This window comes from Nomascus leucogenys, chromosome 5 (genome assembly GCF_006542625.1).
Source record: "Nomascus leucogenys isolate Asia chromosome 5, Asia_NLE_v1, whole genome shotgun sequence".
Classification (NCBI taxonomy): domain Eukaryota; kingdom Metazoa; phylum Chordata; class Mammalia; order Primates; family Hylobatidae; genus Nomascus; species Nomascus leucogenys.
The window spans coordinates 2,663,655-2,689,761 of NC_044385.1; the positions used below are offsets into that span (position 1 = coordinate 2,663,655).

Here is a 26,107-nt window from a genome sequence, read left to right on the forward strand (position 1 = left end):
AGAACCGTGAAATGACCTGCTTTTAAGCCAGCATTCGAAATGTGTTCCAAGGGGCAACAGCGATAAAAGACTGGTCTGCAGCGTGTTATTTGGGATCCCATTAAGTGAGTGCAGAGCAGTTGTCGTTTCAGAGGATGGAAGTGCATCTCTGGGTTTCGGAGGATGGAAGTGCATCTCTGGAGGGAGCAGGCGGCGCTGCGCTTTAGCCCACTTTCTGCGTGATTGAACGCTGAGCACCTCTGGTGCCCACCACCAACCCAGCCCCGCTCCTGCAGGCGAGTGAGGTGCTTATGGAAATGCACAGTCGGCCTTGGGGTCCTAAGGTGAACAGAAATCAGGCTGAGGCCTCACACGGGTCTGGAGGCTACAGTCCTGGGCAAAGGGACAGCATTTGCTCTAACTGGCTCTTTGTTACTGTGTTGTGAGTTCAGTCCAACAAATGATGGGCACTTTTACAATGGCCGGGCACTGCGCTAGGCATGGGGGATGCAAAGATATGTAATGCATCGAATAGCAGGATAGACAGACACAAATACAGGTAATTTCGGTAACATATGGCAAATTCGGAAGGTATGCACAAGGATTATTTCTAAATTCCTCTCTGTGTCTTGTTCTCTTTGTCTCATCAGTTGTCAGGTTTGATGAAATGTCTGTCATGCAATTTTGGGGAGGAGGGATGGTTGTAAATTTTTAAATAAAATATTTTCATCATATAGAAATGCTCAGAGAATCATATATGTTGTGCAAGACAGAGATCCTCCTGCCGATCTTGACTCTGTCTGCTGAGCCGTGAGGACTAATCTGCAGTGTGCAAAGCTGAAGGTAAAGAATTCCAAGGGCACTGGGTCCCCAGGTGTCCTGCACCGTGTCCCCACGGTGCTTGCCTTCTAACTTAAGAACAGTACTCCGTGGAGAGCTGGAAGCCGGTGTCCCAGTGGAAGGAGCCCAAGGGTGGGAGGTGCTCCACCTCTCAGGGTTTAGGTCTTGCTTCTCCCACTGAGGTCATAGAATGATCCCTGCCATTTTCTCTCATATGCCAGGACTGTGCTGTTATCTACACGATCTCATTTAATCCTCCCAAAGCTCCAGGGTGTAGGTATGCCTGTCCAGATTTTACAGATGAGAAAACTGTGTCATACAACTTGCCCCACATCACTGAACCTGTGGGTGGAAGGCTGGACTTGGATCCCACCTCCAACGCCTACACTTTTTCCATCATGCCAGCAGCTGCCTCCCACAGTCACACTTCTCAGAGCCCCCATTTCCTCACCTGTACAGTAGGAATAACAATGCCTGTCATATGGGCGGCTGTGCAAACTCAATGAATGAGTATGTAAAGTGCTGAACATGGCCCAGGCTTGTCTTGAACTCCCACCTCTGCCTCCCAAAGCACTGGGATTACAGGCATGGGTGCCATGCCCAGCCTCAAGCCTTCCCATTAATGCTGTGATTGGAAAATGATAAGATATCATGATCCAGGAGGAGGCAAGTCAAGAGAGGAGGGAGGAAGAGATACAGGAATTGAATGCCCACCATGTGGGCAGAGGTGGGAGTTCAAGACAAGCCTGGGCAACATGGTGAGACCCCATCTCTACAAAAAGTTAATTAAAAAAAATAGCCAGGTGTGATGGTGCACACCTACGGGTACCAGCTACTTGGGAGGTGGAGGTAGCAGGGTCACTTGAGCTCAGGAGTTCAAGGTTACAGTCAGCTATGATCATGCCACTGCACTCCAGCCTGGGTGACAGAGCGAGACCTTGTCTCTCAAAAACAAAACGGCCAGGCGTGGTGGCTCATGCCTGTAATCCCAGCACTTTGGGAGGCCAAGGTGGGCGGATCACAAGGTCAGGAGATAGAGACTATCCTGGCTAACAAGGTGAAACCCTATCTCTACTAAAAATACAAAAAATTAGCCAGGCGTGGTAGCAGGCGCCTGTAGTCCCAGCTACTCGAGAGTCTGAGGCAGGAGAATTGCGTAAACCCGGGAGGCAGAGCTTGCAGTGAGCCGAAATTGCGCCACTGCACTCCAGCCTGGGTGACAGAGTGAGACTCCGTCTCAAAAAAAAAAAAAAAAAAAAAAATAGCCTATAATCCTAGCACTTTGGGAGGCTGAGGCGGGCAATCACCTGAGGTCAGGAGGTCGAGACCAACCTGGCCAACATGGAGAAACCCCCTCTATACTAAAAATACAAAATTAGCCAGGCATGGTGACGCATGCCTGTAATCCCAGCTACTTGGGAGGCTGAGGCAAGAGAATTGGTTGAATCCGGGAGGCGGCAGTTGTGGTGAGCCGAGATCGCGCCATTACACTCCAGCCTGGGCAACAACAGCGAAATTCCGTATCGAAAGAAAACAAAACATGATAAGGTTTTAGAACTCCTTGCCCTGGACTCTGGATAGTGTGAATCACAAGCAGGATACTGTGGGGGATTCCCGACAGACAGAGCTAGTTATTAAGCACTGGACCCAACAAGGCTCCTGTTAGTAAAACACAGTCAAATCCCACACAGCTGCTACATACAGGACGGTAACCAGTAGGTGTATCTGCATTCCATTCTGGCAATTTTCTTACTCACTGTGACTTTCTAAGGTCTGATTTCAGTTCCATTCATTCCTATAGATCTGCTCCAGTTACACAGCATGTGTGCTAAGAGCATGCATTCAAATCGCAACTTTGGGAAGGTCCCTGGGGCCTTCAGGCTTTCTGTAAGCAAATCTCCTAGCCCAGCCTCTGAGCATTGCAAGTCAAGGATGATGCAACACCAGGCAGAGCTGATGGAGCCCATGGCCCACTGCTTTTCTATTTCACAATTTTACATGCAATTTCTGGGTAACTAGAGGTGCTGAATGTAAAATATGAGCTAAGCCAGGCGAGGGCTGACAAGGAGAAGCAGGAAAGAAGGGGCTGAATGAGTGAGTCACTGGTCCAGAAGGAATGCTCCTGCATCTTAACGAAATCCCGAGCCTGCGGCTCATTTTCCGCAGAGAGGCTGAAGATCCCAGTCGCTGGTCTGGCCAAAGAGATACACACAGTTCTTTAAAAACCCATTGAGCTCCAAGCTGGGGGAAAGGCCACACTCCATTCTTTTCTTTGCAATGCATCTAAATAAATGGACATTTTTTTCCCTTAAAGGAAGGAAATTGAGTTTTTCTGCTTCACCTCCTTTGTATCATTATTCCTTTAGTCCAGCACTCCACTTCCTGCTTAATCTGCTATAATTAAAGTGCTTAGGAGATACCACTTGTGATCAAGAAAGTCCCTCGGACTTCTTGCCAGGAGTTCTTGCTTTTGTCACTAACGCCCTTAGGTTCTTGGCAACATCTCCTCCAGCCCCGCCTCTCCCTGCTGCTCTCCAGGGAGGGTCCAGGCAGCTGTTAACAGGCACGGCCTTCTCCCCAGCTCTTGGGGTCAGAGGGACTGTCACTATTTCACTCCCAAGGGTAGACCCGCAGGGAATGGGATCCAGAAAGCTAAAGGAACAGCCTGAGTGGTGGCCAGGAAGGCCCCCTGACACCCCGATTCAAGCAAGAAGAGACTGGCATTTCCTGCACCCAAGTCCCCACTAGTCGGGGCCTCGCTCTGCCCTGTTTGTTTATTCCGCGGATGGAGTGGGACAGCTGTTGCTCTGGGCAGCAGTTGTCTTTATGTCCTGCTCATTAATCAGTTCAGCACCTCATTCTGGATGGCATCATGGGACTGAGGGAGAAAGGAACTGTGAGACACTCACCGAGAGAGGCAGAGCCTCGCTCCCAAACTGCACAGACTCTCCATCAACATGGAGGCAATCGCTGCCACACAGCCTGACTAGAGTCTGATGAGGAGCAGCCCCGTCATCACTCATCATGACCACTACATGTGATCACAGCAGACATTCCTGTTTTTCCCTCATCACGGAGCGCAGCCACATGGTGCACACCTAGGAGGCTCTTCATGGCCTGTTTCTCTACCCAGAAGCTGTCCAGCTAGAGATTTTCTGCAGACTCAAGGGTTCAGGAGGGCTACGGGCAAATGTGACCACTGGAAGGATCCCTCAGCAATGAGAAAAAGACTGCAGATGATAAGGTGGCAGGAGCAAGGGAGAACTCCATCAGTGCTTCTCATGCATGAGCTTTGTTTCAACTCACTTTGTGGATACCCACAACGAAGGCCCTCTACAGACACACAGGAACCCAAGTCTTGGCCACAATAAATGCCCAGTAAGAGTGTGTAGGTGATGATAAATAGTTTTTACCCCTATAAGGTTCTAGGCTACAGAGTTAAATTCACCACTGGCCTCTTCTGATCCCTTATCATCTCTCTAACTGAACTAAAGGAGCATGGTCTAACCCAACACAAGGAAGCTAAGAACCTTGAAAAAAGGTTAGAGGAATTGCTAACTAGAATAGCCAGTTTAGAGAAGAACATAAATGACCTGATGGAGCTGAAAAACACAGCACGAGAACTTCGTGAAGCATACACAGTATCAATAGCTGAATCGATCAAGCGGAAGAAAGATATCAGAGATTGAAGATCAACTTAATGAAATAAAGCGTGAAGACAAGATTAGAGAAAAAAGAATGAAAAGGAAAGAACAAAGCCTCCAAGAAATATGGGACTATGTGAAAAGACCAAACCTATATTTGATTGGTGTACCTGAAAGTGATGGGGAGAATGGAACCAAGTTGGAAACCCTCTTCAGGATATTATCCAGGAGAATTTCCTCAAACTAGCAAGACAGGCCAACATTCAAATTCAGGAAATATAGAGAACCCCACAAAGATACTCCTCAAGAAGAGCAATCCCAAGACACATAATCGTCAGATTCACCAAGGTTGAAATGAAGGAAAAAATGTTACGGGCGCTAGAGAGAAAGGTCGGGTTACCCACAAAGGGAAGCCCATCAGACTAACAGCTGATCTCTCTGCAGAAACCCTACAAGCCAGAAGAGGGTGGGGGCCAACAGTCAACACTCTTAAAGAATTTTCAACCCAGAATTTCATATCCAGCCTAACTAAGCTTCATAAGCAAAGGAGAAATAAAATCCCTTACAGACAAGCAAATGCTGAGAGATTTTGTCACCACCAGGCCTGCCTTACAAGAGCTCCTGAAGGAAGCACTAAACATGGAAAGGATCAACTGGTACCAGCCACTGCACAAAGATACCAAATTGTAAAGACCATTCATGCCATGAAGAAACTGCATCGACTAATGGGAAAAATAACCAGCTAGCATCATAATGACAGGATCAAATTCACACACAATATTAACCTTAAATGTAAATGCGCTAAATGCCCCCAAAATTAAAAGATATAGACTGGCAAATTGGATAAAGAGTCAAGACCCATCGGGGTGCTGTATTCAGGAGACCCTTCTGAGCCACACGTAGGCTCAAAATAAAGGGATGGAGGAAGATTTACCAAGCAAATGGAAAACAAACTAACAAAAAAAGCAAGGGTTGCAATCCTAGTGTCTGATAAAGCAGACTTTAAACCAACAAAGATAAAAAAAGACAATTAAGGCATTACATAACGGTAAAGGGATCAATGCAACAAGCAGAGCTAACAATCCTAAATATATATGCACCCAATACAGGAACACCCAGATTCGTAAAGCAAATTCTTAGAGACCTACAAGGAGATTTAGACTCTCACACAATAATAGTGGGAGACTTTAACATCCCACTGTCAATATTAGAGCAACGAGACAGAAAGTTAACAAGGATATTCAGGGCTTGAACTCAGCTCAGAACCGAGTGAACCTAAAAGACATCTACAGAACTCTCCACCCCAAGTCAACAGAATATACATTCTTCTCAGCACCACATATTCTGAAATCAACCATATAATTGGAAGTAAATGCAAAAAAATGAAAATCATAACAAACAGTCTCTCAGACCACGCTGCAATCAAATTAGAACTCAGGATTAAGAAACTCACTCAAAACTGCACAACTACATGGAAACTGAGCAACCTGCTCCTGAATGACTAGTGGGTAAATAACGAAATGAAGGCAGAAATAAATAAGTTCTTTGAAACCAATTAGCACAAAGACACAACATACCAGAATCTCTGGGACACATTTAAAGCAATGTTTAGAGGGAAATTTATAGCACTCAATGTCCACAGGAGAAACCAAGAAAGATCTAAAATCGACACCCTAACATCACAAATAAAAGAACTAGAGAAGCAAGAGCAAACAGATTCAAAAGCTAGCAGAAGACAAGAAATAACTAAGATCAGAGCAGAACTGAAGGAAATAGAGGGACAAAAAACCCTTCAAAAAATCAATGAATCCAGGAGCCAGTTTTTTTTAAAAGATTATCAAAATAGACTGCTAGCCAGACTAATAAAAAAGAAAAGACAGAAGAATCAAGTAGACACAATAAAAAATGATAAAGGGGATATCACCACTGATCCCACAGAAATACAAACTACCATCAGAGAATACTATAAACACCTCTATGCAAATAAACCACAAAATCTAGAAGAAATGGATAAATTCCTGGACACATACACCCTCCCAAGACTAAACCAAGAAGTCGAATCCCTGAATAGACCAATATCTAGTTCTGAAATTGAGGCAGTGATTGGCAGCCTACCAACCAAAAAAAGCCCAGGACCAGACAGATTCACAGCTGAATTCTACCAGAGGTACAAAGAAGAGCTGATACCATTCCTTCTGAAACTATTCCAAACTATAGAAAAAGAGGAACTCCTCCCTAACCCATTTTATGAGGCTGGAATCATCCTGATACCAAAACCTGGAGAGACACAACAAAAAAAGAAAATGTCAGGCCAATATCCCTGATGAACATTGATGCAAAAATCCTCAATAAAATACTGGCAAACTGAATCCAGCAGCACATCATAAAGCTTATCCACCATGATCAGGTCGGCTTCATCTTTGGGATGCAAGGCTGGTTCAACATACGCAAATCAATAAATGTAATCCATCACATAAACAGAACGAATGACAAAAACCACATGATTATCTCAATAGATGCAGAAAAGGCCTTCAACAAAATTCAACACCCCTTCATGCTAAAAACTCTCAATAAAGTAGGTATTGATGGAATGTTTCTCAAAATAATAAGAACTATTTATGACAAACCCACAGCCAATATCATACTGAATGGGCAAAAGCTGGAAGCATTCCCTTTGAAAACCGGCACAAGACAAGAATGCCCTCTCTCACCACTCCTATTCAACATAGTATTGGAAGTTCTGGCCAGGGCAATCAGGCAAGAGAAAGAAATAAAGGGTATCCAAATAGGAAGAGAGTTTGTCAAATTGCCTCTGTTTGCAGATACCATGATTCTACATTTAGAAAACCCCATCGTCTCAGCCCAAAACCTCCTTAAGCTGATAAGCAAATTCAGGAAAGTCACAGGATACAAAATCATTGTGCAAAAATCACAAGCCTTCCTATACACCAATAATAGACAGAGCCAAATCATGAGTGAACTCCCATTCACAACTGCTACAAAGAGAATAAAATACCTAAGAATCCAACTTACAAGGGATGTGAAGGACCTCTTCAAGGAGAACTACAAACCCCTGCTCAAGGAAATAAGAGAGGACACAAACAAATGGAAAAACATTCTATGTTTATGGATAGGAAGAATCAATATCGTGAATATGGCCACACTGCCCAAAGTAATTTATAGATTCAATGCTATTCCCACCAAGCTACCATTGACTTTCTTCACAGAAATAGAAAAAACTACTTTAAATTTCATTTGGAACCAAAAAAGAGCCCATATAGCCAAGACAATCCTAAGCAAAAAGAACAAAGCTGGAGGCATCACGCTACCTGACTTCAAACTATACTACAAGGCTACACTAACCAAAACAGCATGGTACTGGTACCAAAACAGATATATAGACCAATGGAACAGAACAGAGGCCTCAGAAATAACACCACACATTTACAACAATCTGATCTTTGACAAACCTGACAAAACAAGCAATGGGGAAAGGATTCCCTATTTAATAAATGGTGTTGGGAAAACTGGCTAGCCATATGCAGAAAACGGAAACCGGACCCCTTCCTTATGCCTTATACAAAAATTAACTCAAGTTGGATTAAAGACTTAAATGTAAGACCTAAAACCATAAAACACCCTAGACAAAAATCTAGGCAATACCATTCAGGACATAGGCATGGGCAAAAGACTTCATGACTAAAACACCAAAAGCAATGGCAACAAAAGCCAAAATCGACAAATGGGATCTAACTAAACTAAGAGCTTCTGCACAGCAAAAGAAACTGTCATTGGAGTGAACAGGCAACCTACAGAATGGAAGAAAATTTTTGCAATCTATCCATCTGACATAGGGCTAATATCCAGAATCTACAAAGAACTTAAACAAATTTACAAGAAAAAAACAAACTCATCAAAAAGTGGGCAAAGGATATGAACAGACACTTCTCAAAAGAAAACATTTATGCGGCCAACAAACATATGAAAAAAAGCTCATCATCACTGGTCATTAGGGAAATGCAAAGCAAAACCACAATGAGATACTATCTCACGCCAGTTAGAATGGTGATCATTGAAAAGTGAGGAAACAACAGATGCTGGAGAGGATGTGGAGAAATAGCAATGCTTTTACACTTTTGGTGGGAGTGTAAATTAGTTCAACCATTGTGGAAGACAGTGTGGCGATTCCTCAAGGATCTAGAACCAGAAATACCATTTGACCCAGCAATCCCATTACTGGGTATATACCCCAAGGAATATAAATCATTCTACTATAAAGACACATGCACACGTATGTTTATTGTGGCACTGTTCACAATAGCAAAGACTTGGAACCAACCCAAATGCCCATCAATGGTAGACAGAATAAAGAAAATGTGGCACATATACACTGTGGAATACTATGCAGCCATAAAAAAGGATGAGTTCATGTCCTTTGCAGGGACATGGATGAAGCTGGAAACCATCATTCTCAGCAAACTAATACAGGAATAGAAAACCAAACACTGCATGTTCTCACTCATAAGTGGGAGTTGAACAATGAGAATACATGGACACAGGGAGGGGAACATCACACACCAGGGCCTGTTGGGGGCTGGGGGGCTAGGGGAGGGATAGCATTAGGAGAAATACCTAATGTAGATGATGGGTTGATGGGTGCAGCAAACCACCATGGCATGTGTATACCTATGTAACAAACCTGCACGTTCTATACATGTATCCCAGAACTGAAAGTATAATTAAAAAAAAAAAAAAAACCCAGGTTTTATAAAAGGAAAAGATTTGAATACTTTTCTGGTAAAATTTCTATCAGTGATCTAAAATTGCTTCTTCTAAAGGAAGATCTTTTTGATTCCATATGATTGAAAGACTCCAGAAGTTTTTTGGGAGACCAAAGAGTCATATTCCAGATGGCCATGATCATGGAGGTCTTATATAACTCCAATGCCAGGAAATCCAGGGGACAACTAAGAAGGCTGTGATCCCTCAATTCAGAGGGAGCTTTTAAACATATTTTACAGAGCCATTGCTCCATCAACCCATAGCTACCATTACAGAACCACAGACCCTCACCTGAAAGGACCCCAGAGATTCTGAGCACAGTTCAGAGTTACAGAACAAAAGTAAATTGGCTTAAATTTCTTTGCCCAAACAAAACATACAATAATAATCCTGCATGACATGTTCAAAGATCAGGGGGCTTTATTCACCTGGAGAAAGTCCAAAGCCATATGATTCCATGCTGAGTTTGGGGGTGGGAGGGCAGATGAGGGGGCTGTGGTGCCCTCCAGGCCTACTTTGGGGCAGCGACTGCTCCGTGTTGACCAAATCAATCAATAATCCATCAGCAACACCACCACAACTTCTTTACAAGTTTTACAAATCTCACAGTTTATACAGACCTTTCTCATCTCTTACTTCCATTTGGTTGTCCCATGACTGCTTTGTTAAGGGGATATTATTATAATGATTTATTACCATCTTTCCTATTTTGAGGCTACAGAGATTGACTTGCTCAAAGGCACCTGCCTGGTGAAGGTGGAAGGGCCCTGACCCTGGACTGCTCTTCCCTCCATGAGCATCTTGGGTCGTAGCCAGAGCGGAGCCATCTCTCAGGAGACTGGGGCGGGCAGTGGGGCCTGCGCCTGCACCGTGGGCGGCTGGCTTCTCAGAGGTGCCACTGGGTGAGCTCCCGTGGTGCCAGACAGCAAATAATGAGCAGCGATGCCCTCAGAGAGGGAAGATTTACATTATTAAAAACCGGGCTGGGAAAGGTGACAAGTGGTGGCGCAATAAAGCCAAGTGTGAGGGAGCATGTGCAGGACGGGAGAATGGGACCCGGTAATGAGATGTACTCAATAAAGAAGTGCTTCAGGGAGCAGAGGGGGAAGGAGATTCCCTAAAGGTCTTCATCAACATGCGTCTGTCACCAGGCAAGGGACCGCGCGCTGGAGGGAGGGAGCTGAAACCAAGGAAGAAAGCCCTTCCCCACGAGGCACTGCTAATGGCTGGCAGGCTTGGGGGGCCAGGTCCCCCACCAATTAGCAGGCGTGGGACAGACAGGGCTGGCCAGGCTGCAAGGATGGAGACAGACACATATCAGGGGCTGGTCTGTCAGAAAGGATTGGGACTCTGACAGTGGCCTCGTTAGGAGAGGCCCCATCCTTAGCTTGCTGTATTAGGGAACTTATTTCAAATGGATGAGCTGGTGTAAAGATTCATCCAGAAACAGGCGTTCTCAGGTGTGAATGAAGTGGGGAATGGGATTCTGAGGCACGCCTGATGACCCACTCCAATCTCAGTGACACAGGCTGTCAGAGCGTCCCATCTGCGACTTACAGGGCACATGGCCTGGAGCTTGGGGGCACAGGCTCTGGAGACAGGCGGCCTGGGTTTGAGTGCTGGCTGTACGTTGATCAGTATGTGTCCATGCACGAGCGTTTAACCTCCTCTGTCCACATCTATAAATCGGCCATAATAACAGTACTGGCCTAGCAGAGTTACTGTGATCATTAAAAGAGCAAATGCCCATAACATCCCTTTCCAGAATGTCACTGACATAGTGAGTGCTCAGTAAATATTAGCTCTTATTACTTTTTACTGAGGCTACTGGAAAGACCGCGAACTTTGAAGGCAGACAGATCCTGGCTCTTGGTCGCTGTGTGACCATGAATATATTATTTTAACATACTTTCCTCATTAGTAAAATGGCGATAATAATGCCTGTCTTGAAGGACTTACATGACTGTTAAGCAAATAATTATGCTAAGCACTTGAAACAAAGTACGTCCTCAATAAATAATAATTGCCATCATATTGAACCCACGTCCATGACAGTGCTGTAAGAGCCCATTCCTCACCGTCACCCTGGATCTCCCTTGAACCACTTTTGACCTAGGAGTTCAGGAGACCTAATCATTAGATTCTGAATCACCCTACACTCACAGGGCTGAGACAGACACCACACTTGCCCGAGGTCATCCAATTTTTTTTTTTTTTTTGAGACAGGGTCTCACTGTCACCCAGGCTCGAGTGCACTGGTGTGAGCTCTGCTCACTGCAACCTCTGCCTCCCAGGCTCAAGTGATCCTCCCACTTCAGCCTCCTGAGTAGCTGGGGCGACACACACATACAACCACACCCAGCTAATTGTTAAACTTCTTGTACAGGCAGGGTTTCTCCATGTTGTCCAGGCTGGTCTTGAACTCCTGGACTCAAGTGATCCTCCTGCCTTGGACTCCCAAAGTGCTGGGAATACAGGCGTGAGCCACTGTGCCCGGCCTGGACACCCAATTTTTATAGATGCGGGTTACACTAAGGTCTTTCAACTTCCACCGCGCTCTTTTGCCTGATTTTTGGTAAACACTCGGTGAGTGACAACTGGAGGTTTTTCTGAATACTTGATAGAAAAACTGTGAGTAGACATGGTAAATATCCATTTGAAAGATAAAATATTTAATAGCACAGAAGGAATTTTTGAGAAAGCAGCAGTGGACGCTCCTTAATTAGAATTTTTTTAGACGTGTTCAGTTTGGATTTTGGCACTTATTGTTAATAAAGGGCCCATTTCCGCGTTGGCCCTCCCCTCCCGCGGGGCCCAGCCGTCCCGGGGGTGCAAACCCAGGACCCCGGGGACCCCGGGACCCCAAGCATGCGTGGCACAGTGCAGCCAGGGGCCCCGACCCCTGCTCTGACTCGCCGGGTGGTTTGTGCTTCCACCAGCGCCTCGGCCTCCCCTTGCAGGCCTCCCTGCCACGTTGGGCACCCCCGAACCCCACGGGGCCCAGCCGCCACGGAGGCGGCTTATTGTTAATAAAGGGCCCACGTGAGTAAAGCTCACTCATGTGTTACGACTGTCATTAAATAGCAAACAGTCAAGAGATGCTGCGTCTGCAGACGCAGACTCGTCTGTCACCACAGAGATGCTATTTGGCTTGGAGAACAACAGGACCCAGGGAAAGTTGTTTTTCTTCTCTGCAGCTCACTGCATGATCAATATGAAAACTTGAGCTTGCTAACATGGCACCCAATTTAGTGTCTTCTGTACCTCCTTGCCACATTCTCTCCACTTCTGAGAATTTCAATATCCCATTGCTTCTGGCCTTTCACCTAGATCAGTAACGTCCAGAACTCTGAAAAGAAGTAACTCAGTCTGGTGTCTGCCCAGAAATACTAGCTACCAGATCCACTGTGGAGTTTGGCAAAGCACCATAATCAACAACCTAGTTATCTAAGACAAAGAGGCAATGGCCACACTCGCCTAATAATTAGGTATACTGGATGTCTTTCTGGCGTTGTTCCCCAAAGTCCATTTTCTTCATAAAACTCTTTGAGGAAAACGGTCTGTGCTGGCTCCCAAGTTCCATTAAATGTGTGCAGCTCCCATGAGATGATAATTTTGTTCCTGGCAGTGGCACGTACGGAGGAGACCTGCAGAAGGAGCTAGGGGTGACAGCATCAGCCCCTTCTCACTGCCGCCTGGGGACAGATGGCAGGCACGTAAATACAGACCACATTCAGTTCATCATTAAGGCCTTGTCAGCCTGCGAGATCACAGCCCGGTGGTGAAAAGAAAGCATCCTTCTCCAGGCCCACTGGGGAGGGTGGGAAGCCCTTTCTAAAATACCCAGGGGCAGTGGGCTATTTCTCCAGCCTGGGACTCTGCAGCCTTAGTTCCAGGAAGGAGAGGAAGGAAGAATCCAAGAAACTAAGGGAATTGCCCTAGTGAGGAAAACCACTGAAGGGATCTTTTGGGTCAAGAGGTGGAAATCTGGAACAGTCTTATCTCAAATGTAGGACGTTAGGTAAATTGAACTTTCATTAGAGCCCAACATATACTCAATGGATCACTGCCCCAAACTCTACGTTCTCGTAACTTCCCCACACTAAAAGAGGGGAGAAGAGGGAGTCAGAAGGAGGAACAGAGAAATTATGCCACTATCCCTGGGCCTTGGTACATCTTCGATACTTTCATTCTCATTCAACCAATAAATAAGAGCAAGAACGTCCAGTAACTGGCCACAGTGACCCAATTCTTTCCCCATCAGTTCTTCCAAAAGGCCCCCTTTCCTGGGACTGCATCTGTTCGATTCCATTCAGCACGTGTTGAACACACAGTATGTACAATGCCCTGAGCCAGCGAGGGACAGGAAGGAGACCCAGAGGATGGGGAACCAGTTGGGTTTATGCATAAAACAAAAGGGAGATGGTGGCATTTCCATGTAAGAGTTCCTTCATTTTCAAGTTTTAGGTTTGGAACAAAAGCAACTTTAATTCTCGGCTTAGCTCCAGTGAGTCGCAATCATACTGCTGCCACTTGCTGGAAGAACTGGAGGGGATCTGAGTGCGGGGGACAGCCTGGGTGAAGTGAAGGATGGGTTGATAAGAAGAGGGGCCCAGTGAAGCCCAGCTGGAGGAAAGGAGCAAACGCTAATGAGACGCTCCGCCACCTCCCGCCAGAGGCAAGCCACTGACTGCCCCTTTAATTCCCTTCACCACCCCTCTGCCTGGCAGAGAAGTGCTTGCTGGCAGTGGGAGACTCAAAGCAGCAGGAGTTCAAAGCAGAATGGTAAGTTCTAATACGGCGGATCATTAGGAGGACGTGTTTTCTCTTTATTTTCTTCTTAAAATGTGTATATGGAAGATCAGATGGGGGTTAGGAAGTATCAAGTAAATGTTTAAATTACCTAATCCCAGTCTGTTCCAGTGTGCATTTCACAAGCATTAAACAAAATGCCTCACCAAATTAAAGTATATGCCATCTTCCAACAATGATAATCCCCTCTGCCTGAAAGGCTGGGGCTGTGGAGGAGGCTGAGGGGAGCGTTCCCTCTGTAGCTGAGGGGCTGGAAACCTTTAATGAAAGGCACCTGATCAATAAGGCAGACTCCTGCATTTGAGAACTTAAAAGCCTTCCTAGCACACTGTCTGAAGGAAATGTCAGAAGCATTTATCATGTGCTGGGACGGATGGTTTGCAGCTGCCGCTTGCCAAACTATAGATGCTAACTTTGCTTCAGCCCTGCAAATACCCTCACCAGGCCCTTTCTCCTCATATGGAATCTGCTTTCCTCCAAGACCGGAATGCAGTTGGAGGTTTGATCACGGCTCTGCAGAACAGTCCCCACTACCGGGCACTGAGACTGCAAAGTGGCCCCAGCCTGAAGCTTTGTTTCAGAGCTCTGGCTTACATAGGGCTGTCTGATCTTGCCTTCAAGGTGAACCCACAAACTACCCTTTTGTATTTCCAAAGCACTCGAGCTGCTGTTCCCTAATTGAGGCACTGTGCATAGTTCATCTTGTTTGGACTTAGAAACCTCAGTCTAGAAGAAACTAGCCCAAGGGATACAGACGGGACAGAACAACGGCCGGCAGCTCTCCCGGACTCCGGGCCACTCCCTAAATGAGTCTAGAAGATAAGCAACCAGGTCAGAAATCCATTCCTTCCTTCATTAAGCATCTGTTAAGTACCCCTTAATCTGGGCCAGGCACCGTGCAAGGCTCTGGGGTTATAAAGAGCTTAAAAACCAGTTACTGTCTTCAAGAGGCTTACAGTTTATCAGGTGAGACAATAATAAAACACCCCGGTATAATAGAGTAGTACAAAAGAATTGTGTACTGGGGTTCAGTGAGGACCCAAATGAGGGGGCATTTCCATTTGGGGCCAGGAAAGATTTCATAAATATGTTCATGGACGAGATTTGGAAGAGGACTCAGTGTCAGCTGGGCACTCTAGGTGAGTGGGCAGCGTGGCCAAGGTGCAGGGGGGCAGGCTGACTGGTGTCTCGGAACCTGCAAGTAGCCATGGGGCTTGGGGCAAGGTACTTCTATGAGCCTCAGTTTCCTCATCCGTATGATGGGATGGCAATAATGCCTCCACCTGAGAGAAGCTGTGATGAGGATTAAATGAGATAACGCATGGGAAGTTCTCAGCAAACAGCCCGGCACATGGGAAGGGCTCAGTGATTATTGTTTAATGTTTTACTCTGACTGTAGTTTAGGGTGGAGGAGAAGTGAGAAATTTGGCTGGAAGAATAGAGGAATGACAAATTGTGGAGGGACTCCTTTCCCAAACTAAAAAGTCTGTATTTAACCCAGACAACAGAGGGCCGCTGGAGGGACAGAGAAGGAAAATAACTGGGTGATTACCACTGCTCTGTAATCCCAAAACTCCAGGTGTGAATTTCTCCATCTGTAAAATAATGCTAATAACACCGCCAACTTTCTTCCAATTTGGAGTGTTATGAAGTTAAAGATGGGCCAGGTGGCTCGTGCCTGTAATCCTAGCACTTTGGGAGGCCAGGGTAGGATGAGTGCTTTAGGCCAGGAGTTTGAAATCAGCAACATAGCAAGACCCCATCTCTATTAAAACAAACACACACACACACACACACACACACGCTGGTCATGGTGGTGTGTGCCTACAGTGCCAGCTACTTGGGAGGCTGAGGCAGGAGGCGCACTTGAACCTAGAAGTTTGAGGTTATAGTGAGCTATGATGACACACCACTGCATTCCCGCCTGGGTGACAGAGGCAGACCCTGTCTCTAAAAAAATTAAAAAACTAAAAAAATGTATTTTAAATGAAGTTAAAGATGAAAGTGTTTGTGCAACTTGCACTTCCACAGCACAGCATTTTTAAATGTGTCGACTGCGGGTTCAATGAGTTTTCTGCAGGGATTGTGTAGATGGTACAACCGTGTAGTTAAGAGTCAGCTGTGTGCTTGCTAGTAGCAGCCATGTGATTGGCAGGAAGGATAATGAATCAGTCAACCAACAAATGAATATTTATTAAATGCTGATGAGTAAGGCAGTCTTTTCCTTTACCTAGGAAACCTAAGGATGACAATGTATTTGAATTCATGGAAAGAATCAGAGGCAGATCTGCTTCGGAACTCTCGAGAAGAGAAAGCTTGTTTTACAGTGGTATACATAAATCCACAGGATGTAGGCTGCACTCCTCTAGCCATGGAATAGAACATACTGGAGGTAGCTAGGGAGCTGCCTGACCGAGAAGCATCTTTTTTTTTTCCCTAGTGGAGAAGGAACGGCAGCCCTGGCTCCTCCATCCTCTGGATCACGTATTAATTAGCTCACCGACTAGACAGACATTTCTCTGTCCTGCCTCTGACTCATACTCCAAATTAGTGATTGGGTGTCTGTCTCAAAACGGAAACAGCACAGACTCTTTACTTTGTAAACTTTTATAAGGCAATTGGCCACCTAATTTGAACTCCCTAGACACGTTTTTGTTTAAATAACTGTGGGTTGCAGGGAATTGGTTTCACATACGCACACAAAGGAAAACTTATTTTCTTACCAGGAACGGTGCATAGTTTAAGTTCTCAGACTTAACTTAATGTTGAAACACAGATTGTTGGTTTCCCCTCCCAGAGTTTCGGATTCAGTGGGTCTGGGGTAGGGCCTGACAATTTGCATTTCTAACCGTTTCCAGCTGATGGGGATCACGCTGGTCTGGGGACCACATTTGAGGCCCACTGCCCAGGAGGCATGTTGGCCAAATCCTTGTGGAATCTTTCCCTCAAAATCTATTGCAAATTAAAAACACAATGGAGGTGAATGTTATATCCCGGGAAAATGCCAATCTTATCCATTTAAAAGATCCTGGGAACGAAAGAAAGAATGTTTCTATGGTGTCAAAATCGAAGTGGCTTCTGACTCTATTCCTCAGTTCTACTTGAAAAAAATTCTTGAGTTCTAAACTGAAATAAAATAAATGTTTGCCTTAGGAAGGATCAATAGGCTAAAGAGTTTTTCTTTTAAAAGTTGTACAACTCCTGGATCTATATTTATTTGGTTCTGTAGCTTTTTTCTCCCATTGCTTTTATTACTATCATAGAAGCATAAACTGCCTGCAATAGAATCCAAACCAACTCTTCCTATAGGTTCTTTCCTTTCTCCCTTTCCTCAAATAAACAATTCATTGGAATCGCACCAAAATTATACTCATTATGAAGTCAAAATTACAGGAAACCAGTAAGTGCTCTGAGACCATCTTTCCTCCTAGAGAACACTGTTCTGTCACTGAAACTGTGTGTGCATGAGTATGGTGAGTGGGTGAGTGTGCACATGAGTGTGTTCGAGGATAATCTTTAGCTCTTCCATTCAACAATTTCTAGAGTCAAGAAGCATGTATAATCGGATAAGATGGTCAATGTTTATTTCATGTGGAAAACAGTTATTGTATTAGGCCATTCTTGCATTGCTATAAAGAAATACCCAAGTCTGGGTATTTATAAAGAAAAGAGGTTTAATTGGCTCATGGTTCTGCAGGCTGTGGAAGCGTGACACTGCTCTGCTCAGCTTCTAGGGAAGCCTCAGGGAGCTTTCACTCAAGTTGGAAGGTGAAGTGGGAGCAGACACATCACGTGATGAGAATGAGAGCAGGAGACGGGGCAGGAAACACACACTTTTAAATGACCGGATCTTAGGAGAACTATCACGAGGATGGCACCAAGTCATGAGGGATCCATGATGCAGTCACCTCCTGCCAGGCCCCACCTCCAGCACTGGGGATTAACAGTGAACATGAGATTTGGGCGGGGACAAATACTTGAACTATATCAGTTATTAAAATCAGAAGACTTAGGTTAATTTCCCCAGGGAAAGATCCTCTGCTTCTACAGAGAGTCCTTTTGTGAACTGTGAACTGCTTCACAGTTCATCCAGAATGATGTTTGGATTTGGTGGAAGTATTCTAGAATATGCCAGTCCTTCAAAACAGGGAGCCCTCACTGGGCAGGGTAGAGGAGATGCAAAGTCATGCTTCGTTGGGTAAGCGAACACTGGCAACCTTCCAGCTGTTTTTTCCAGCTTTGACACCCTGAAAGTGAGGGTGGTGATGTAACCCAGGCCTACCCTGAAGCCCATTCGGGTACCACGGATGTTATTATGATGCCATCCACCTATAATACAGCCCAGATGGCAACAGGTCCTCGGGCAGCATTGGAGAGGGCTCTAGTGAACTCCACCTAGAACAAGCTTATTTAACAAACTCTCATTCATGATAAGAAACATTCATCTATAAAATGGAGTAAACGAGAATATAATGAATTTCCCCCAGCAGGTCAAGGTCAGGCTTGGGCATCTGGGTGGGGAACTGATGGTGGCAGGCAGCTCATGCAGAGAGAGAGAGTCTCAGCCAGGCTTGGCCCCGGAGATGGTATTCAAGTCTGGAAGTTTCAGGCTCCAGCGAAAAACTCATTTTCAAATGTGTAAGACTGTGAATGCCTTGAAAGCAAGCCTGTGTGTTACTCATCTCCACAAGCCCAGTATCGCTCACGGTGCCTTTCACACGACTGGAGCTCAGTTCTGCAGGACCAGTAGATCTTTAAGTTAGGGTAGGAAAGTGGAGACACGAGTATTCGGCAATGGGAATGCTCCGGAAATGAAAGGAGATATGAAGAAGAGAAAGAAAGCTCTACAAATAATAACGACAAATTACATCGAAGCTTGGAAATGTTTTAAAAGCAACCTGCCCAGACTCTAAATCCTTTCTTCTTCTATTTTCAGGGGGTGGGTAGGGGGTAGTTATGCTGGCTGGGTTGTGTGTGTCTGAATTATGGCCGCTGCCACCTCTGAGAGAGAGTGGGGGGTAGAGTTGTTTTGCGGTGTGCAGGGGGAGAGGAAGGATGCTGGCCACTTTCGTGCTCCGTGTCACTCATGCATTGGTTTAAATTTAGCATGCATCTGCTGATGGCTCACCTCTGCCTTGCTCTGTGGCGATCCTGACAGCTGCCCTCTAAGGTGGGCATATTATCGTTAAGTAGAAGACAGGTTCAAAGGAGCAAAAGGCTTCCCTAGGGTCTCATAAAGAGCAGGTGGCAGAAATGGGATTCAAACCCAGCCCTGGCTCTAAGTCCTGTGTCTTTTCCTTTCTACCACAATTGTCTACCTGGGGAGACAAGGCAAGAGGACAAGCATAAATCCTCTCGATCAAGCCCAGCCTATTGCATATAAATTGTGCACAAAACAGACCCCACACTGAATATATTTATGGTTGCTTTGCAAGTTTTATGGAACACTCTAAAGTCGTTTTTCCCTTGTGCTGCTGTGGTTCAGTAATGCTGAAACATATTTCAGCACTTTCTTTTTTAAAAAAAGCACAGGCTATGATTAAGTATATTAAGAGACTTTTAAAACTTAGATTAATGGCCTGATATGTTGCAAAACAACTCAAAATTGTGCAAATTTGTATTCAGGGATTTTCTAAAATTATAAGTTATTGACTTGATACACTGTAACAAGTCCTTTGAAACTGTTCTGCTCCTATTACCCAAATCTTTACTGTGTGGTTTATTGACAGATTGAGGAATACAATGACCCCCTTGATGGGCACATGGTAAATTCACAGCTCGTGTAGCTCTCGCTGAAGAGGACCCGCTCGTCATTCAGCAAACACAGACATGAAGTTCAGCATCAGGCTCCCTGGTGTGTCTGACAGATGGGACTTCCAAAGGCTGGAAAGGTCCTTGCTCAAGTCTCAGCAGTTGCCTGGATGTAGCAGTTACACCGAGTACTTGAGTACTAGTCAAACGGCAGTTACTCCACACTGCTCACTTGGAGAAGAACTGCCATTTCATGCTTATTGCTTATTGCCTGCTTGCCTGCTGCCTGCCTTCCTTCCTTCCTTTCTCTCTCTTTCTCTCTTTGACAGGGTCTCTCTCTGTTGCAGAGGCTGGAGTGCAGTGGCCCAATCTTGGCTCACTGTAGACTCGACCTTCTGGGCGCAAGCAATCCTCCCACCTCAGCCTCCCAGAGTGCTGGGATTACAGGCATGAACTACCACACCTCACATTGTTGGGTTTCCAGACAAGGTCCCCGAGACCCAGAAAGGTAAAGTTCAATAATTACATGTGGTGAAGCCAACGTAGCATCCACACCTCCTCGCTCCCCATTTAATGTCTTTTTACCAGAGAGCACGTGTTAATGAGGCTGTGGTTGTGGACTCTTATAGGAACTGAAGACCTGTAAGACCCATATCCCAGTTAGCCATCTTACAAACAAAAGCCATTCACTGAATATAGGTCCAGGCGAGAGAATAGGTGGCTGTAAGAAAACTGACCCCATTCTTTGAAACAAACACATGCAAGCTTCTTTCTCTATCTATCTACCTATCTTCTATTTCTCTATTATCTATCTGTCTGTCTGTCTGTCTCTCTGTCTGTCTATCTATCTGTCTATCTTCATCACTATAATGCTCAAGAATATATTTGCACAAAACCCAATGCTATTCTGATCAAGGGCAAAGGCATCAGTAGCTCTTAGTTGGAACTTGGGAAAAAACTGGGGATAGAGAGCCTGGTGAATACTTATCCAGGTGGTATCAACTCTTGTAGGTCTCTTGAGTGTGGACCATGTATCTGAAGAAACAATTGTTTAAATGTTACTCAAAGGACCAAAGGGATGGATGTCCAAAGGGTGAGCATTTGATTTCTTCTCATGTGTGGAACTTGCCTTTTAGTGACCTGGCTGATGAGTGGCCAACACTCTTCCTGTGCCATTGTGTCCCACACAGCCATAATTTAATCATGCAGGAGCTGCTGGAAGGATGCTCTGTGCGGAGTGAAATTAATGGAATGAACTCAGGACAAAACCCTCGTCTCGGGTCTGTGTCACTCTAATATCAGAACAAACTTCATGCTGTCAGCAGCAAAAGAGATGACTGGAAATCACCTTCAGCTTTTCCATCCATTATGACAGCATGGGCAGAACGAGGAAGGAGGGCAGCAAACAGGATGAGAAACCTCAGGTGAGGTGGCAGGCAAGAGGCATGCACTGTATCCATCCAAGGACAAAGACAGGAGGCAGGAGCTGAGGGTAAGTAAGGAGGGCTTTTAGCTCCAGGGAGCGAAAGACTGTTCTAATCCGTGCTGAGCCAATTTTCCTCCGTGCCCTCCAGACTCGGTCTCCACCCTTTTCCTCTCTCCTGGTGTCCAGGGAGTGGGCCTGCCTGGACCGCATCAGCAGAACCCCCTTGCACTCTGGAGGGAGGAGGCAACTCCGGAGCCTCCGCCACACCTTCCTTTCCTCTGCCCCCCTACGTGGTTCCCTCTTTTGACCCTTCGGACCTAGGCCACCCTGGCACTCTGCTATGACTAGCCCTGGCCTATCTAATTAGCCCTTTTCATTTTCTACACTCCATCCATACTTTTCTAAATAGTCCCGATTTGAGTGTGGTGTCTTTCTCCTGTCAGCCGCCCACGGAAACACCTGCTCACTCAGGTAGCATCTTTCTCTCTGTTTGCATTTGCAAGCAAGGGCTGTTCTTGGGGAAGGAGAGGGAGGACAGAGGAGAGTCTCATTCTGATGTCCCACTGGCAAAGGGAAGATCATGCCTGGTGGAGTGCAGAAGGGGCAAATGAATAGGAAATACTGGGTGGGCACATTGGGGGTTTTAGCCTGTTACGACACAGCATTGTTTTGCAAAGGCAGAGCTCTCTCCCAGCTGTTACAGCAGTTGTGCTCAGAGCATTACGGTAATGACAGCTGACACAGTGATTATCGGCATGGTACAGCTGGAAAAACACGGCAGAGGGGAGTGGGCAGAGGTGTCCAAACCTCAGGTACCTCAGGGGCAGACCCTACAGGAAACCCGTGTCTCATGGAATGCTCACGTCTCCTTGACTGAGAGGGCCAGCCGCCAGCACTGTTCCTCCAAGGGGGAAACCTTCAGAAATAGACTGGTATTTATGAAAATCAAAGCTCCTTTTTTTTTTTTTTTTTTTGAGATGAAGTTTCACTCTTGTTGCCCAGGCTGGAGTGCAATGGCGCAATCTCGGCTCATTGCAACCTCCACCTCCCAGATTCAAGTGATTCTCCTGCCTCAGCCTCCCAAGTAGCTGGGATTACAGGCACGTGCCACCACACCAGGCTAATTTTGTTTTTTGTATTTTTAGTAGAGACGGGGTTTCTCCATGTTGGTCAGGCTGGTCTGGAACTCCCGACCTCAGGTGATCCACCCGCCTCAGCCTCCCAAAGTGCTGGGATTACAGGCATTGAGCCACTGTACCTGGCCAAGGCTCCTTTTTAAATTTTCTTTTGTTAGAGACAGAGTCTGGCTCTGTCGCTCAGGCTGGAGTGCAGTGGTACAATCATAGCTCACTGCAGCCTTGAACTCCTGGGCTGCAGTGGTCCTCCCGCCTCAGCCTCCTGAGTAGCTGGGACTACAGATGCACCCTACTGCGCCTGGCTCTCCTTTTTCAAAACTTAATTTGTTGCTATTTTTTTTTCCTAGAAAATTTCAACTGTAGGGATAAACACTAATTTTTCTTTGTGCAAAGTTTCCAGAATGTTCTTCCTTTAACTGGTGGAAAATAAAGCATTGTGATCCACACACCAATAGATAGCAATGAAATATAGCTCACAGAATCCATCTAATTTGTTTTTCCCTCTGGATTATGACCAGGTGGCTAGGAAGAAAATAACTCAAAGACAGAGAATACCCTACTGTTCATTCATTCAAAAAATGAAAAGGAAACAGGACAGGAAAAGTTTAGAAAGGACTTTTTTTTTTCCTAAAGCAATGATTTATGAGGATAAAAACCACAGTTTCTAGTAGCCTAACCAGAAACCATTTTCTCTCAGTTCATTAACTCTGTTCTTAGAGCCTCTTTTCCCAACCCAAAAGTCATTTCATGTAATAGTTCAGTTTCTATTTTATTATTTCTGGCATCACTGAGACAAAGACCTAGAGAGTTGAATGAAGTTGCTGCTTTGCATGTAGGCACAGCCACTAAATGAAATCCTGTGTCTAGAGGAAAGGCACCTTGGACCAGCCTGGTGGACCTTACGAGCTATTAAAAAAAAAAAAAAAAAAAAAAAAAAAAAAAAAAAAACAAATGTTAAAATCGGCCCCATCCACAGCCCCAGTAACAGAATTCTTTTACCTCTATACAAGGGAAACACAGGTTCATACCTGGCTCCAGAATTAGGCCCAGCAGGAAAACTTCTAATCTCTCAGCTATGAAATCCCTGGAAATTACATTTGTCCTCATCTGTCAGAAAGTGGCAATACCCTGGGGGCATTCATTACTTGCCACACTTCTCACGTTTCGTGCTGTGTGTGTCCTCTACAGCTGTGACCAGGAGAGAAATGTGAGCCGACTTAAAGGGAAAGACAGAAGGGAGCCCTGTGCAGACTGGTTGTTTGTTACAGCTTAAGCAAAAGTGCCAAAGAAACTCTGTGAATCAGGACTTGCACACAAGGATGGGGGTCAGACCCAAGCTGATGTCTACCTGGCTGAGAACGAGTCGCATTCACTGTATGAAGCTCATGGAGTCTTTGCCAAGGGGCTAGTCCCAGGTTCTGGGTATGTGGAGGGTCAGCATTCATGGGGAGGCATTCCTCCGCCTCTTCTGTTCTTTCCCCTAAACCTGTTAACTCCTGACACACATCTTATGAATTTCTAAACCATATCGTCTAGTAGAAGATCACAGAAGTTGAGTCAGTGACTCACTGGGCCAAGTTCTATTCGTAGGCAGGGAGACTGGGGAGAGGGGACGCATCGCCGAAGTTCCACAAAGCTCTTCCGGTTAGGGGATGCATTGGCCGGAGTTCCACTCTTCCGGTTAGGGGATGCATTGCCCGGAGTGCCACTCTTCCGGTTAGGGGATGCATTGCCCGGAGTGCCACTCTTCCGGTTAGGGGGATGCATTGGCCGGAGTTCCACTCTTCCAGGTAGGGGATGCATTGCCCGGAGTTCCACTCTTCCGGTTAGGGGATGCATTGCCCAGAGTTCCACAAAGCTTTTCCGTGTAAGGGATGCATTGCCAGGAGTTCCACAAAGCTCTTCCGGTGAGGGGATGCATTGCCGAGTTTCACAAAGCTCTTCTGTGTAGGGGAAGCATCGCCCGGAGTTCCACAAAGCTCTTCCGGTGAGGAGATGCGTCGCCCGGAGTTCCACAAAGCTCTTATGGTGAGGGGATACATTGCCCGGAGTTCCACAAAGCTCTTCCATGTAGGGGATGCATTGCCCAGAGTTCCACAAAGCTCTTCCACGCTGTTGGCTCCTTTGTCTCCTAAACCCTCTTCTCTCCCTGGAGATTGTGGAAGTGCTCTTGACTAATTCTCTGAGCTCTATGTGGGTTGAGAGCTTAATTCTGTTGCCCAACCTGGAAAGGGCAGATTGGGGAGTCGGGACACCCGTGTCTTATGCCTGACTCTGTCATGACTTAGCTGTGTGATCTTTAGCTCTAGGCCAGTAGTCCTTCACCAGGGGACATTTTTGTTGGTCACAACTTGGAGGGTGCTACTGGCATCCAGAGGATAGAAGCCTGAGATCCCAGGAAATGCCCTGCAGTGCACCAGGCATCCCCCCCCCCCCACGACACAAACATCTGGTCCATGACATCACTCGTGCCCCTGTGGAAAAACTCTGCCCTAGATTTGTTTTCTCACCTGTAAACTGAGAGGTTTGGATTGGATCATTTTAAAAATCATTTTCAAAGACAAACTTTGAAAAGTCGATGGTGAGGTATAAAATTTTACCTTCAGTTTAGATGGGAATCATAACGTAAATGATGCTGAGAAGCAAAAATGAATCCCCCAAAGTATATAAGTGAAATGACAGTAGCTCTTATCAATAATAAGGGACTGTGGCCTTGTGGCTAAGGTAGCCCCTTAAGCTATAAAGATGTGAGAAATGGCATTTTATCAACAAGGTCTCCAACAAGGCATTCATTTAGAGAGAAGGAAAAAAATCCCAATTTCCAAATCCCAGGCTTCCACTTAGGAAAGGCTGGTGGGAAGGGATACACACAAACCCCTCTTGTCTAAACAACGTGCCAGACAGAAAAAGGCCAGAGGTGATTCATGTGGAAATGGGTTTTTAGAGGAGCTGCAATAAAGAACCCCCTTTCCCAAGCCCTACTGAAATGAAATGCTAGCTATATAGTCAATGTCATGAAGCAGAAAAGGCCTGGGGAACACCAGGGAAACCTGTCTACTGGCCAGGCACACGGAATGCAGGTCCAGAGCTGGTGAGCAGGCTCTCCCACCAGGACGTGTGACAATCATCTCCTGCTGTGTAGCTTGGGGCCCCCTCCCACTGGGCTGTCACGCTGACAAAGGCTGACCTCACAGGTCTTCTTGGATGGTCTCAGCGTTGGTATTCATCCCTAAAAAACTCACTACACCTCCACAAACACAACTGATGGCAAATATGATTACAGGGAGTTCTGGGGGAGCTGGGGAGACAGGAGAAGTGTTATGAAAGGGAAAATAAAACTCCCAAACCAACAACAATGACACTTCACGTATAGATGGCTGCCCAGTGGAATGGGAACGCTGCGTCTCGGTAACTCTGGAGTCTATGTTCAAGGAAGATCTAGATAATTTGGAAATATCAGTCTGGGCTCATGAGTGATCACCTGCGCTTGTGATCCTCTGAGGCTTGTTAGATTTCATTCTTACAATTTTCAGATTGGGAGAAAATGGGGCACTCAAGAGCCAGTTGGACTTTTGAAAGGTCAGGGTCTGAAAAGCCTGATGCTTAGACGCTGGTAGGGACCCTGACTCTCAAAACCTTTGCAGGAGTGGAGGTGCAGGCATGGTGGGTGGGAGGTGTGATCTCTGGCTTAGACACCAGCATGAAACACCCCCAGGGAAGCATCAGGAAATGGCTTA

At 45.8% G+C, this 26,107-nt stretch overlaps 1 protein-coding gene across 1 annotated transcript in view; it reads right to left on the bottom strand.

Annotated features, from left to right (window-relative positions):
- The window catches only part of KIF26B (kinesin family member 26B), a 579,476-nt gene that overhangs the window by 117,490 nt on the left and 435,879 nt on the right, over window positions 1-26,107 (bottom strand). The window lies entirely within an intron of this gene.